A 13615-nucleotide genomic window follows, 5' to 3' on the forward strand; every position below is an offset into this window, starting at 1 on the left:
TAATAATTACTTGTACATTAATATTTAAGTAGCAATAAGTCTCATATGTAATGAGATTTCAGAATGAGAATTGTCTCTTTCGTGACAGCATCTCAAGCACTGACTCAGTTCGTGTCAAACCCCCTGAGCCTTGCTTGTAGTGTTGCCAACTAACCAGTTGCTCTGTTTTTTTTTCTCATTTTGCATTTATGAATTTAATTTTTCTTTCCTTCCTGGAGATCTTTTCACTTGGCCTTATTAAATTTCATCATATTGATTTCAGACTTCTCCTCTAATTTATTGAGTTTATTCTTAATTCTGCTTCTGACCATTGAAGTGCATGGTATACTTCTCAACTTTGTCATCTGCAAATTTTACGGGACTACCTTCCTATTTCATCATCCCAATGTTCAAGCTTTGTATTGAATATTAATGGAGAGAGACTTTTTGCAGGGCCTCACAGTTTGTCAGGGCCTTCCATTTTGAAAACAAATTATTGATAAAACCACTTAAACAATATTTTACAAATTTGCATATGAAAATGTTACAGGGACTGTGCTACAAGCTTTACTAAAGTCAAGATGTACCATATCTACTATTGCTGTACTGTCTTTTTACCCCAATGAGAGAACTAGAGTGATGTGATTGCACTTAACAAATCCAGATTGACCTGCCTTTATTACCATATTATCCTTCAAGTGCTTAGAACCTGATAGGTTTAGGAATTTATTGCAGTAGCTTTCCAGGTAGCAAGTTTACAGTAGCTGACTCATAGATAGCCTTTGTAAAGGTTGAGGACATGTTTGGGTTTGGTCTTCTGGTGAGCAAGTTAAGGAAAATTACATCACAGCTGCAAAAAGAATAAGAAATCTGCCATTTGACTTTCTGACAAGACTTAGAGTTTTGGATGGGGGAGCTGTAAAACTATTAGAGTCACACTATTACCCTCCTGTGCTGACAGTCACTGTGAATGTCATCTACTTGTTCCGTATTGACACAGAAAAGTAGAAGTAATCTGAATTTGAGTAATGTTAGTATTCCAGAGGATGTATTTATAGTTCCATTAATATTTGCAGCTGGTTGTACTAGCACTATAGACAGTTTCTGCAGGCAGAGACTAGAGGGAAAGCAAATAACTTCTTCACCTCTAAGGAAGTGAAGCAAGACATATACAAGAGGCACGATGACATCACCTCTTTGGCAGAGAAATAGGTCATATTCAGAAAACAGATATTCTCAAGTTTCTTGCAAGTCACTTTTGATAGTGCCACAAGATGATTATACGTAGGTGTCTGAATATTTCCATTATTTTCTTTGCTCTCCATATGTAAAATCAAAGCACTAGAACTCTCTTTCTTACATAGTTTATCCCAAAATAACTTAATATAGAGAACTATATGCTATCGGTGATATTTGTGCCATGTTTCATACCATGCAGTCCTAATATTAAGGACACTATGCACTGATAAAATATAGAAATAATGTGGCTATCAATACTGAGCCAAAGAGGAAGAAATTGTTCCTGCTCTCCTTAGACGACTGGACAGGTTATTTGGAGCATGTGGAGAACTAAATTGTCTGAGGGATGCCAGGCATGATTATACTGTCAAAAAGTATATAGAAGGAGTATGTATGTAAAAAACTAACACAAAGAGATTTGGGGAACTGTGGGAAAAGGACACGACATGATATGTAGAGGACAGTGAGTAAGGAAGCAAGTGGCAAAGAACAACACTGAACCTAAGCAAGTAAATCGCCCCGTTAAGATGGGGCATACTGCATTCTGGTCTGTGCTTCAACTATTTCATCACTTGTCTCTTAGCAAAAGGAGCCATTCCTGCGAGTGGGAGAGCTGGCAGGTCTGCAGGGCAGATGTGGACACCTCCTCTTGACTGCTTCACTGCCAGAGGTCCAGGCACAACCTGGGTGAGGATCTGCTCTCAGCACAAGCAGCAGCCAGGGGGCTGGCGCAGGCTGCTCTGGGGAGATGGGAGACTGAACTCCATGGGCTGGAAAAAGGGACCGAATCCCATTGCTTACTCTTTCCTCGTTAGCTCTTGAAAAATAAATGTGAACTTAGAGAAGACATCCCCACACTTGCAGAATGGTAGTTAGAGGGACATCTCAAATGACACTGGATGTCCATGTTTAGGCAACTGAACAGAGCTCTAAATTTCTCTTGATTGTAATGAGAGCAAGTTCACTTGTTTTAAATATCCAAATTGGTGTGTTAACAATCCTAATAGAAACTGAAATTTTGTGTAAGAGGTGCTGAGAAACGCAGGTCTATTCTGCAGGTATGGATTCCTAAGGCACCCAGTCTTGTCAGTGCAGACAGGGGAGATTCAGGCCTTCTTCACCTGATTCATCCCTCAGGCAATACAGGGAGACAACAGCACTGCTGTTGGTGGAGCTACAAACTGAAAATAAATGTACAGAGGAATTATGGCACTTCCCAAATCAGGAAGGGGTTAAACAAAGGCATCTGGCAGCAGTGCCGTGCTTTGGTGTGCACACATGTGTGCAGGGGAAGCACCCTGCTCCTGTACAACTCGAGCTGCCCCTCTGGGCAAGCACGCCAGGATGTCCATCCTCCCAGTCTGCATGATAACCAGAAGTAAAACATTTAATGCTCTCCTTGAACAAAATACCAAACACAGGTTCTCACGTAATGGGATTGCAAAGGAAGACAGACAGGATGGAGTGTGGCTGAATTCAGTTGCTGTAAATTACTGGAAGAAAAAAAGAAAGAAGAAAACACAACTATACACATTCAGGAAAGCTTTTCTCCGTAGGTTTTGAGCTGAGTGATATCTAGGAACTATCAGCAGACAGTTCCATTGTAAGAAGCTTCATTGGACTTAATTTTTTAGCCGTGGATACAGGAAGAATGTTTGTTCTCATTTATCTCAATCCAGGGCCCCAGGTTATTCTAAATTTAACCAGACTATTGCCAATGTGCAGGGCAAATACTACACATTTTATCTGAATATTTGCCTGAATCTCCAGCAAATTCTGTGATATATGTACTTTTTCTTTTTTTTTTTAATTGCAAATGAGGTATTAATTTATACTAAAACCTGTAGAAGATGAAGACAATGATATCTGCTGTTACACAATTGTGTCTAAAGAAGTACCTAACAAATGACCTTGATAAATAGAACCAGATTATGAGGTGTTAGCTGGGATCTGGATGTTGAAGTGCTATCAGGAACCACACAATAAACAGGCAGTCTAGCCTGAAAAAACAATGTGATAGAACTTAGTAGAAATCAAGCCTGATAAAAAAGCTAATTTCAGTGGTAGGATTTACCTGAATTTAATGCAAAAAAAGAGATTGACTTTCCATAAGATAAAAATAAATATATAACTAGCATGTTGTACAGTTAACATATTTTCATAGGAAGCTTACTCCCTTAATATTAGTAAGACTGAAAACAAAAATTATAAGTTTATATAAGCTAAAAGAGTAATCACAGTTGAAACAAAGCACTCTTTATACATATACGGATATAAAAATGTATGCTATATATTTGAGAGAGGACAAGATATCCAGCTAATGTTAAGTATTGCAGATTTGACAAATTTTGGGGGAGGAGACTATGGCATTAATTTTTTTAAAAAATGTTAATACAGAATCCCTGATCATTGTTAGAGATGTAATATGAGAAGAAAAGCTGATATGATCTGGTATTCCATTTCTGTGTGCCTGCTAGTACACTAACCTCATCATTCTGGACAATCTGGCTATTGAACTCACCTAATTCATAGATGGTAACTGGCTAATTGTCACTTGAATTAATTTTTAGAGTGACTTAACAAAAAAACCCTGACCACTACAGCTCTGGGCTAGATGTGAATTGAAGCATTCGTTATATATGCTTGTGCAGTATGTATTTATTATAAACCTCCTCAAATTAAAAAAAAAAAAAAAAAGAGAGATATTTAAAACTAGCAGAATTATTAGAACTGAGATGTACTAGAGGCTTTCTTTGTTACGAAGCACTTAATATGCTGACGTTACTGCTTTTCTAATATGCTAAGCATGCAGTTCACTCGGAATGAGATCGTAGTAATGTGTTTTTCTAAAAGAAACAATAGAATTTTGAGATGTTTCTCACAAATAATGGCTTTTGAGATAAATGTATTTTATACAACTAAGGTTTTACAGTGCTTTCCTAGAATCAGCAGAAATTGTGAAGTTTTAATTGGGATTAGTGATGTTTTATCTCACAGAAATCCATAAAATCTTATTTGAAGCAAGAAATTCATAAATTCTTAGAGGTAAAATTGCATTATGTATTTTTGCTGTAGGTTCTCCTTTAACCAAAAAAAATATATTATTCTTAGTATGCTTAAACTAAGCAAATTCCTTCATATTTTATTACTATATGTGCCACCATTCTTTCATTTAGCCTGAACATGACTTGCAAATCATGGAAATAATATTATCTTCATTTTTCATAAGGGGAATTTTTCATAAAGGGAATTGAATCACAGAGAAAATAAGTAGTTTGTCCAATCTGTCACTGGAAGGTCGTAGCAGGGTCAGGGAACAGTCCTGAACTTTCTGCTGTGTAAAATCAGAGCATACAGCAAGTCCGGGAAAATGTGACTGTTAGTGGGTGAACGAGTGATACGAAATTACTAAGGCAATGATGTTGCAAACCAGCATATTTCTTCAGATTTTGTACTTAATGCTGTCTTTTTGCAAGTGGGTGTTTCAACTTAGAAACATGGAAATGAAATTCTTCTGGGAGGAGAAGGGGAATGAGATTGGGTATAGCTCATGGTATATGCTGGGTAGCTGTTTAAGTTGTGGGTGTATATATTCTTTGGGCCCTCTGTGCTTAAATCTGGCTTCTCTCATCTATGACAAGTATCATTCCCCTGAGCTCTGTCTTTTTATTGTTTGTTTATTAGCCTGAGGAATGGAATAGTTGTTCACGTCAAAATTTAAATGATCAAGAGGCCGCTGAGTAGAACCTTGCTGAGATGAATGGGGAAGTTCAAATCTCACAGAGATATTCTTCTTGCTTTCAACCAGCTGGCATAGTCATGTCTGGTTTGAATGAGTCATAGGTGAGTGTTTTTCAGAGATGTGACAACTGGAGACTTATTTTAATAACTTTTTTTTTTTTGGTAAAAAGAAATAGTTAGATCATTTACTCTGACTTGTCTCTTAAGATGCATCAGCTATAAAACTCCCCTGCTCCATTTTGTGACTGCACCAATTGTAGATAATTACATTTAAAAGTCTAAGACTAGAAGTGTAATGTTGACCTCCAAAGTGGATACAAATGACATTGTTTCTTATCACAATCATAGATCTTCACATGAATCATAAAAACTGCTTAAACCTCCTCCCCTAAAAACGAAACAAACCAAAACCAAAACTGTTGAATTTCTAGCAGTTCCACAATGCACATTGCATTGTTCCACAATGCACGTTCAGTGACTCATTTTTTCAGTTGGTTGTGGAAGTTTATGTAGCTCTACCCTAGAATGACAATTCTTTTGTGTCTCACTCATTTCTTTTCAAAATGCAGCCAGAGAAGACAATATGCTTGGGCTGATGGCTTTTAAACTCAGCATTACACCCCTCTGGTTACTACACTTTCCTATGAGTGCAAGACAGAGATGCAAGTTTACAATCTAACCCTATTTCTTTTCTAAAATTACTGTCATCTCCAGCTGAAGGCAAGCTCTGTAGAGATACCCTTGGTTCTCCTGTTATGGCTGATTGTACAGCCCAAACCACAGTGTTTATGAATGAGAAAGGGACAGAAGAGGCCAGCTGTGACTCTGTAACCAGCTTGCTATGACACTCACTTAGGACATGTAAATGCCAGTATAGTTTCTTTGATCCCAGGACTGTTTTTGCATTTTGTATCTGATAAAAGCCAGCAACAATCTTAGAAGCAGAGGCTTCAATTTCTAGTGTGTTCTTGGCCTGCTCAGAGCACCCATAGCACCTGGTTTCTCATGTAGCATGGCAGCATCCACCTGCTTTTCTAGATCCTACTGGGGCTGTGGTCAGTGTTATGTGCCCACCCACTCGTGCCCAAGTGCAAATGGTCACAGCCAGAAGCAGAACATGAGTAACCCTGGACCTTGCAGGTCCATCAAGGATCAATCAATTCCTCCAGCTGTCTGAAGAGGCAAAGTAAAGGCTGGGCAGTGATTCAAACATAGCTATCCAAAGTACTGCCTCAGGTATAGGCAGCATCCACAAGGGCCCCTGGCATTGTAATGCTTATCCCTACAATGCCTAGGAGCTTCTGAGACAATATTTACACAAAAAGCCCTTTAAATAAAAGAAGAAATCCTTTAGAATTAGACAGCTTCTCTGTGGATTGCCCAGCAGTACTTCAGCATCTCTCAAGTGCTAAGTCTCTCAGTAGAGATTATCAGAAGGTCTGGCCCTTACACCATTACCTCACTATGCTGCCTACAACATTTGTTATGGGTAGAATGAAAAGAAGCTGGTTCTTCACTTTTTTTTTGTTGTTTGTTTGGGGTTTTTCTTTATTTATTTGTTTTGTTTTCACAAGATCATGCTAATAATAAGTGTAGCTGTCACTGCTACCAATTAGTTTTTCAGTTTGATTGCCAATACCGCAATAATTTTTATGTACATGGTGATTTAAAATGTGAAACTTTCACTAGTTGGTTCAATATCAGTTGTCCTTAACTGTCTTTACTCTTTCAGGTAAGAGATCGTTTACACAAACTGGACATCTACAAATCCATGGACCCTGATGGGCTGCACCTGCGAGTGCTGAGAGAGTTGGAACATGTTATTGCAAAGCAACTCTCCATCATCTTTGTAAGGTCTTGGAGAACAGGAGAGGTGCCTGAAGACCAGAAGAAAGCTGACTTCCCTCTGGTCTTCAAAAAGGGCAAGAAGGATGACCCAGGAAGTCAGTATGGGTAGTTAGCATGGGTTCAACAAAGCGAAATCATGTTTGTCCAACCTGACAGCCTTCTGGCTGAGTGGACAATGGAAGAGAAGTGGACATTATGAATGTCAAGAGGATGGGACCAGATTCCTTTCAGTGGTGCCCAATGATAGGATGAGGGCAATGGGCATGGACTGAAGCACAGGAGGTTCCATCTGAATATGAGGAGAAACTTCTTTACCTTAAGAGTGACAGAGCACTGGAACAGTCTACCCAGAGAGGTTGTGCAGTCTCTGGAGACTCTCAAGACCCACCTGGATGCATTCCTTTGTGATCTACTCTAGGTGAACCCGCTTTAGCAGGTGGGTTGGACTAGATGATATCCAGAGGTCCCTTCGAACCCTAACCATTCTGTGATTCTCTCTAATTTGCTTGGCAAAATTACGCTAAAAGATAGGACAAGTATTAAGCATAATTTTACGCTATGTCTTAGCTTAGAAATGCCTTTCTTTCAATGTACATTTGCTTGCTTATCCTTTGTAGTAATAACCATGAAAACACACCACAGGTTTTTTCCATCAAATTGAAATTATGGAAGTAATTCAGTGTATTATAATTCCAGACTATTCCTCAAATAAGGTTTTGTGGGGGTAGGGAGTGGGGGAGGTAGTTGGCTTGGAATTTCTTTAGTCAGGGAGTGTGCCTAATCAGAAAATTACATCTCTTTAACAGCATTTTCTACGTACTGTTCTGTATCTGAGATGAGTTGACCCACAAGCCTAAATATGCTCCAAGTCATACCCCATAAATTAAGGGGACTCCAGTAAGAACAGGATATGTAAGTCCAGCTTACTTGAAGCTTAGAAATGATAGCTGCATTTCTACAGGGTAAGAGAGCTATTTGGCCTATCCTTTTATAGAAAAACTTTTTTTTAAAAAAATAAAAGACACATCACACACAAAACTAAATCCGAGTAAAAGGACTGCTATGTATGCTAGATGTTCTAGCCAGCTTCCAAGAAAACTTGCACGTTATACCTTACTACTGGCAAGATGTTGTGAGTGGACACAGCTGATGGATCCCAACTTTTCAAGCCCTTTAGATCTAAATACTTTTTTTGGATCTAGACCTGAGGGCACACTGTGAAGTTCCAACCCTTTGCCTGGCATCCTCTCGAGACAGGTAGAAACAGAAACACCATTTCTTTCTTAAGTGTGTTTTTTTACCTAGGGCTCTTGCAGCTTGCAGGTACTTGCATGGGCTTGTTTGTATGAAGTCATGGACTCAGACAAGGGCAATGTCTCCTATTTGCTGGCTGAAGACATTACCAGCAGCCCTCACCCCACTTTTACCCTGGAGACTGCTGCTCTCTCAGATCTGGAGGTAGGCTGGGCACATGAGGCCTCTCTGACTCTTCTCAGTCCAAGTGGGGTGGGTAGTTCAAATAGTTAATCTTGACTAAGTGTCCTCATTTTGATGGGAATGATTTAATGAACAGCTCCGAGGAAACAGTAGCTGACAGCAGAGGCCACCAACAAACAACCGAGACAGTGCAGGCAAAGGGAAATGGTGATTTCTTTAACTCAGCCAGACAGAAATGGGCATAATCAAGCACCAACACTGCAGAACTAATCAAATCTGAAGTGACTTGTTACCATTTCTCACCTCTCCAGGCCAAGGCAGGTGTCAGGAGCACAGTTCAAGTAGCGTACCTTTAGCAAGTTAAGACATGTGGCCAGATGCAACTCATAATTTGTCACTGTCACAATTGCCATTGCAGCAGTCTGTATTCTGGTTGAATGCAGCCTTCTATCTGATTTATTATTAAGCTGGGAAAAGAAAATCTGAATAGTTTGAAAATGAATAAAGGAAGTTTGAGAATTTCATGTTTCAGATGGAAAAGGAAAGAGAAATGTATTAATTTGAATTTAGTCTTCATGCAAGCAGAAACAAGGTTTGTGGGTACTGATAACTCAAAACATGAAGGGATTAGTCCTAGAAAAGGAATTACAATTAAATCATAGTCATCATTCAAAACAGGGCAGAGAGGAAGTTTTAAATGTACATTTAATTATACAAATTTTGTGGATTATATAGTAAAATTAACATGTAATCCTGTTCAAAGGCTGTGTTTTAAGTTAACAAATTAAGTTATATTTGAAGAAGTGATAAAGAGATTACAGTTCTGCTGAAAGAGAAAATTATAACATGCAGCACTTTTACTCTCTGGTAGTCCCTTTTAATGCAGCAGAGGGATGGGAACCTGCCCACACATGAATGAGCTGAGTCCCATAAGAAAAATCAGCCACACGAGGCAGCTTTCCTCTGACTTGCCCATTAGTGGTTGCTTGGGGCTGCTCCAGGAGGCTGCTCAGAGCACCTTGAGTTGGGCTCCCAGTTTGAATGGTCCCTGGGAAAAACTTCTCCCTTGGTTACAGGAGACTTAAGAGATTAGACCCTCATGGCTAAGCATAGACTTCATCAACACCCTTCTTAATTTCCTTCTGTTTTTCCTTACTACTGATGGTGCCTTACTGTCCAGTGTGTTCACATTCACACATCTCCCTGCACTTCCAGAGATGCAGATATCTCACAAGAGTTGCCGTGTATTTCACACTGAGAAAAGGAAACACTCATACCTTGGGAGGTCTGCTGTAGACAGACATTTAATTCAGTGTATTAAATAAGGAGAAACCCCAACAGGCTACAAGCATCCTGTTGATATCCATCTGAACTATTCCTGGCATGACACTTGTCTTCCTTCTAGTTCTTCTTGTATTGCACTCCAACTGCAGAGCAGGTGGGAACAGAAAGCTCTGTAATTTAACTCCCAGGCTCACCTTTCTCAAGAAAGAAAATAAGTGAACTACAATTACTGGCCAATTTCTTTTTCCTGTAGTCTTTGAACTTTAATGAACTAGAAAGAAGAGTAACAAAATAGAGGAGACAGGAAAATAAGGTCATCTACCCAACTGGTCGTATATCTTCTTTTGCTTTCTTCTGCTTTTAGTTTTGTTATTAAAAGAAAAATGTTTTCATCAGTACAAAATGGCGGGAAGCTGTTTGAAGAGTGACTAATCAGAAATACGGAGTGTGATACCTCTTAAATTCAAATAAAGAAATTTGATTCTTCTCTTTCTTCATATGACATCTTCCTTCACCTCCCATTTGTCTCTCTTCCTGTACTCTGCTCCCCTTTCAGAAGTTTCCTTTTAATGAAAGGGCAGAATATTTCAGAAGCAGAGGTTATGTTCTCTCATGTCATTTATCTGTGAGTCCAAAAGCTTGACATTCTCTCTTGAGAATGAGTTATAAAACACTTGCAGAGCTGGACATGCATCTGAAACCAATTTGAAGGCTGCAGAAAGTTTTTCTTTGATGCCACCAATTACTTCCTGCATTTCATTATGTCTTTGTTGCTCTTCACTTTCATAACTCCCATAGGCATAATCAAATAAGTTTTAAATTAAAATGTATTTGCCTAAACAGATATTTTCTATCTCATTTTACTTGTGACAGGCTTAATGAAATCATAAAGACAACGTGTATTTGTACAACAATTAGCTTTCAGAAATTGCCTATGTATGTTTGAAAAAACTTAGGTAGTGGGCTTCTGAGGTGTCAGAATATCTGGACAGTATATGATTTGAAGCATTATTAGCTATCTGCATATTCACATCATAGGACTGCTTTCTGTTTCTTTGGTTTCCTGCATTATTGATTGTGCAGTATCACTCAGAGAATGTCAGAGAAGCCAGAAAATGGGCTTAATTTCTTGCTGCCCTGTGGGACCTGTAGAAGGAACACCGAGTGTAATGTGTAGTATTTGTACCACATATGAATGTATGCAAAAACCCGCCGTGTCCTCTATCAGCAACAAAAAACAAATTATGGATGATTTAAGAATATCTTTTTGACATGACCTTCATGTTTCAAAGTAAAACAAGGAACAGGGTGGAGGGAGGAATTAAACTAGAGGGAATGGTACAGTTTCTACATAAGCAAATATGGTATGATAGCTGATAATTTCCAGGAACATATAAAGCATTCGAGCATTGGCTATTCTTCATGTGTGTAACATTTCCTGATGACTTGAAGAATATCCCATGCCTAATATGGACGAAGTATTTTTCTAAGTAAGACAAAGCGATAGCTGTGCATTGGCTAAAACAGAAGATGATCTGACAGAACAATACAAAGATCCGAGGGAGAGCCAGTTTTTAAATATACATACTCGCTGCATATCCACTGTTTCAAATTAATACAATAGAGTGCTATAATAATAAGCGCTTTCTAGTCATCTGCCTTTTTCTGTTCAGTGTTGCCAAAATTCTCATCAGCCAAACCTTAGTTCTTTTCTCTTAACTATTCTGTAGCTAGAAAACATTTTAAATGCCTCAGACTTTTTTTTTTTTTGTTTTGTTTTTTGTTTTTTATTTTTTTTCAGTGTATGTTTTAATTGATTTTTTGGTTTGCAAGGCAAAGGTCTAGACAGGCCTATATATCCATGACTTATTCATGCAAAAAATATTATTTAGAGAACGGGCCTGTAATGTCAAGGGATTTTAAGAATTGTGTATATTCATAGAGTAATCTTGAGGCTGTGAGTAGGTCAAGCTGAAGAGAAAAAAGTAAAAGCAAAAGGTCAGGATACGAGTTAATTTTGCCACAAGGTTTTCCATTATATGGCAGATACTTACTGTTCAAGAAGGAAAATATATGTGATAAATTGTTTACTTGCATTTCTCCCAGAACTCCCAAAGGCTTCCCATTTCAAAATACTTTCCCTTTCTCTGCAAGCAAGGGTATTGTTTATGAGTTATATAGCACAAAATTTTTTCTTGTTGACTGTAATAGGAATGTCTCTGGGTGATCAGCTGGCAATCAGTAATCTTTACATGACCATTTTATAATTATTGGTTCATCATATGCCTGGAAAAAAAAAAATGAATTGAAAACTGGTGTGAAGATAACATATTCTATAAAGAGGAACTGATGCAATAGTTTCTAAGTACATTTGCATTGATTTAAACCGAAGTCAGTCCACTTACATCAGAGGAGTATTATGGATTCACTGTAGTGTAGCTCAACATCCAGGTCCAAGCTTTTAGAAATAAATTGGTCCCATTTGCATGATATAATGAACAGAATTTTCTGATATTCAGGGGACTTGAGAGTTAACAGCCTAGAGCTAAATCATAGATCAGAAAGGTAATGTGGAAATAATAGAGCTTATGGAAATAATAGGGCACACATGCTGTAAGGGATCCCAGGGACTGCACATACTCTGCCTTTGTTAATTTTTCACGGCATTTTGCATTCAAAAGTACACACACATCTCACTGGGTGAGAATTGTTTGTGCATGTAGAAGTGGCACTTCAGCCTGGAAGCCTTTGTAAGCCTTCACTTTCCTTTAAATTCAAAAGTACTATTCATCGGAGTTGAGCACAGCACATTACACAACCTCTGTGGCCAGCCCCAGCGTTACTGGTGCAGTGATCTCTCCCCAGCCGCTCTCTGCCAATGCAGGTGGGCTGCTGATTTTGGAAGAGGTGCGCTTGCACACTGGGGGATGCTTTTAGACTGTTTAATCAGCTGGTCCTTCAGGTTGTGTGAGAGGACCAAAGGGCACCGTCTCCGATACACAGGCAACACTGTGCACTTGCTGTTCACTCATCCAGATTCCCAGAAGCGGGCTTCTCTGCCCACACATAGACATTTATTACATGTATGACCTAATGTGAAATAGTTAGTTAGGCTCTCTCTGGTCGGTGGACAGAACCAGCACTTCCAGAGTGGCAGAAGCTGCCAAACCCAACAGCCTGATAGAGGGGAGGCTGCTGCAGCTCCATGTCCTTAGGTTCAGCCAGCACCGAGGCTGAGCATGTGTTCCCAATATGCATGTGTGCACCCATACACACAATGTATACGCTTACCTTCATGGAAAGTCACATAAATCAGCAGACAGAAACTACAGAACCCACACAACACAAACAGCACCAATAGCCTGATCTTCCTTCTGTCAGTCAACAGCCTTCCCCTAAACATCCCATCTCAAGTCTTGTACAATACCAAGACATTTATCCCTTCCACCCTGTGATGCATCCCAGACTCCTGTAGGCAGTTAACGCCTCTCAGTCTGTAAGGTGATCGAGAGAGCATCTCCTGTTGACACATGGATTGGTGTAATCTCTGGATCATTGAGTTGATGGCTTCCCTGAGGGTGCTTCATTTTCTCTGATGAAGTTATTTGGACTCCTCTGCCTGACACCATTCCTTTGTGTTCCTTTGTGTTCAGGGAGATAAGCCTTTTGACATAGAGGGCAAAAGCCATTTCAAACTCAATGTGAATGTCTGAAAAAGGTCAAATGTGCTTTAGAAGTTTCCACTCTCCCCATTGGCTGCCTGTGTACCTTAGGCAGTCATGACTGTCAGGTCTGGTGGTTATATTAAATATGAGGAACCATATTTAGTAGGGAATAGCACAAACATTTTCCTCTTTACATTAATACAGATCTTCCTTCTCTAAGACTTCAGTTCACCTTTATTACCCTAAACCACCCCATGCCAGCTCAAAGGCAGTCTAAATTCATGTGTCCATCCCATGTGCTCTTACAAACTCAGTACAGTAAATAAGCTGCACCAGCTTTGGTTTCCTTACATATCAGAAAGGCTTTCAGCACTTAAATGAACATTAGATTGCCACATTGCTATAGGCAATTCTAATAAATG

At 39.1% G+C, this 13615-nt stretch overlaps 1 long non-coding RNA gene across 1 annotated transcript; it reads left to right on the forward strand.

Moving 5' to 3' along the window:
- Window positions 1-1321: 1321 nt before the first annotated feature.
- LOC135578334 (uncharacterized) lies at window positions 1322-12380 on the forward strand. Its single transcript, XR_010469837.1, has 3 exons — window positions 1322-1905; window positions 4903-5061; window positions 6692-12380. It is a non-coding gene; the product is annotated as an uncharacterized LOC135578334 (long non-coding RNA).
- Window positions 12381-13615: the final 1235 nt, after the last annotated feature.

The sequence above is a fragment of the Columba livia genome, chromosome 1 (assembly GCF_036013475.1).
Source record: "Columba livia isolate bColLiv1 breed racing homer chromosome 1, bColLiv1.pat.W.v2, whole genome shotgun sequence".
In the NCBI taxonomy this organism is placed as follows: domain Eukaryota; kingdom Metazoa; phylum Chordata; class Aves; order Columbiformes; family Columbidae; genus Columba; species Columba livia.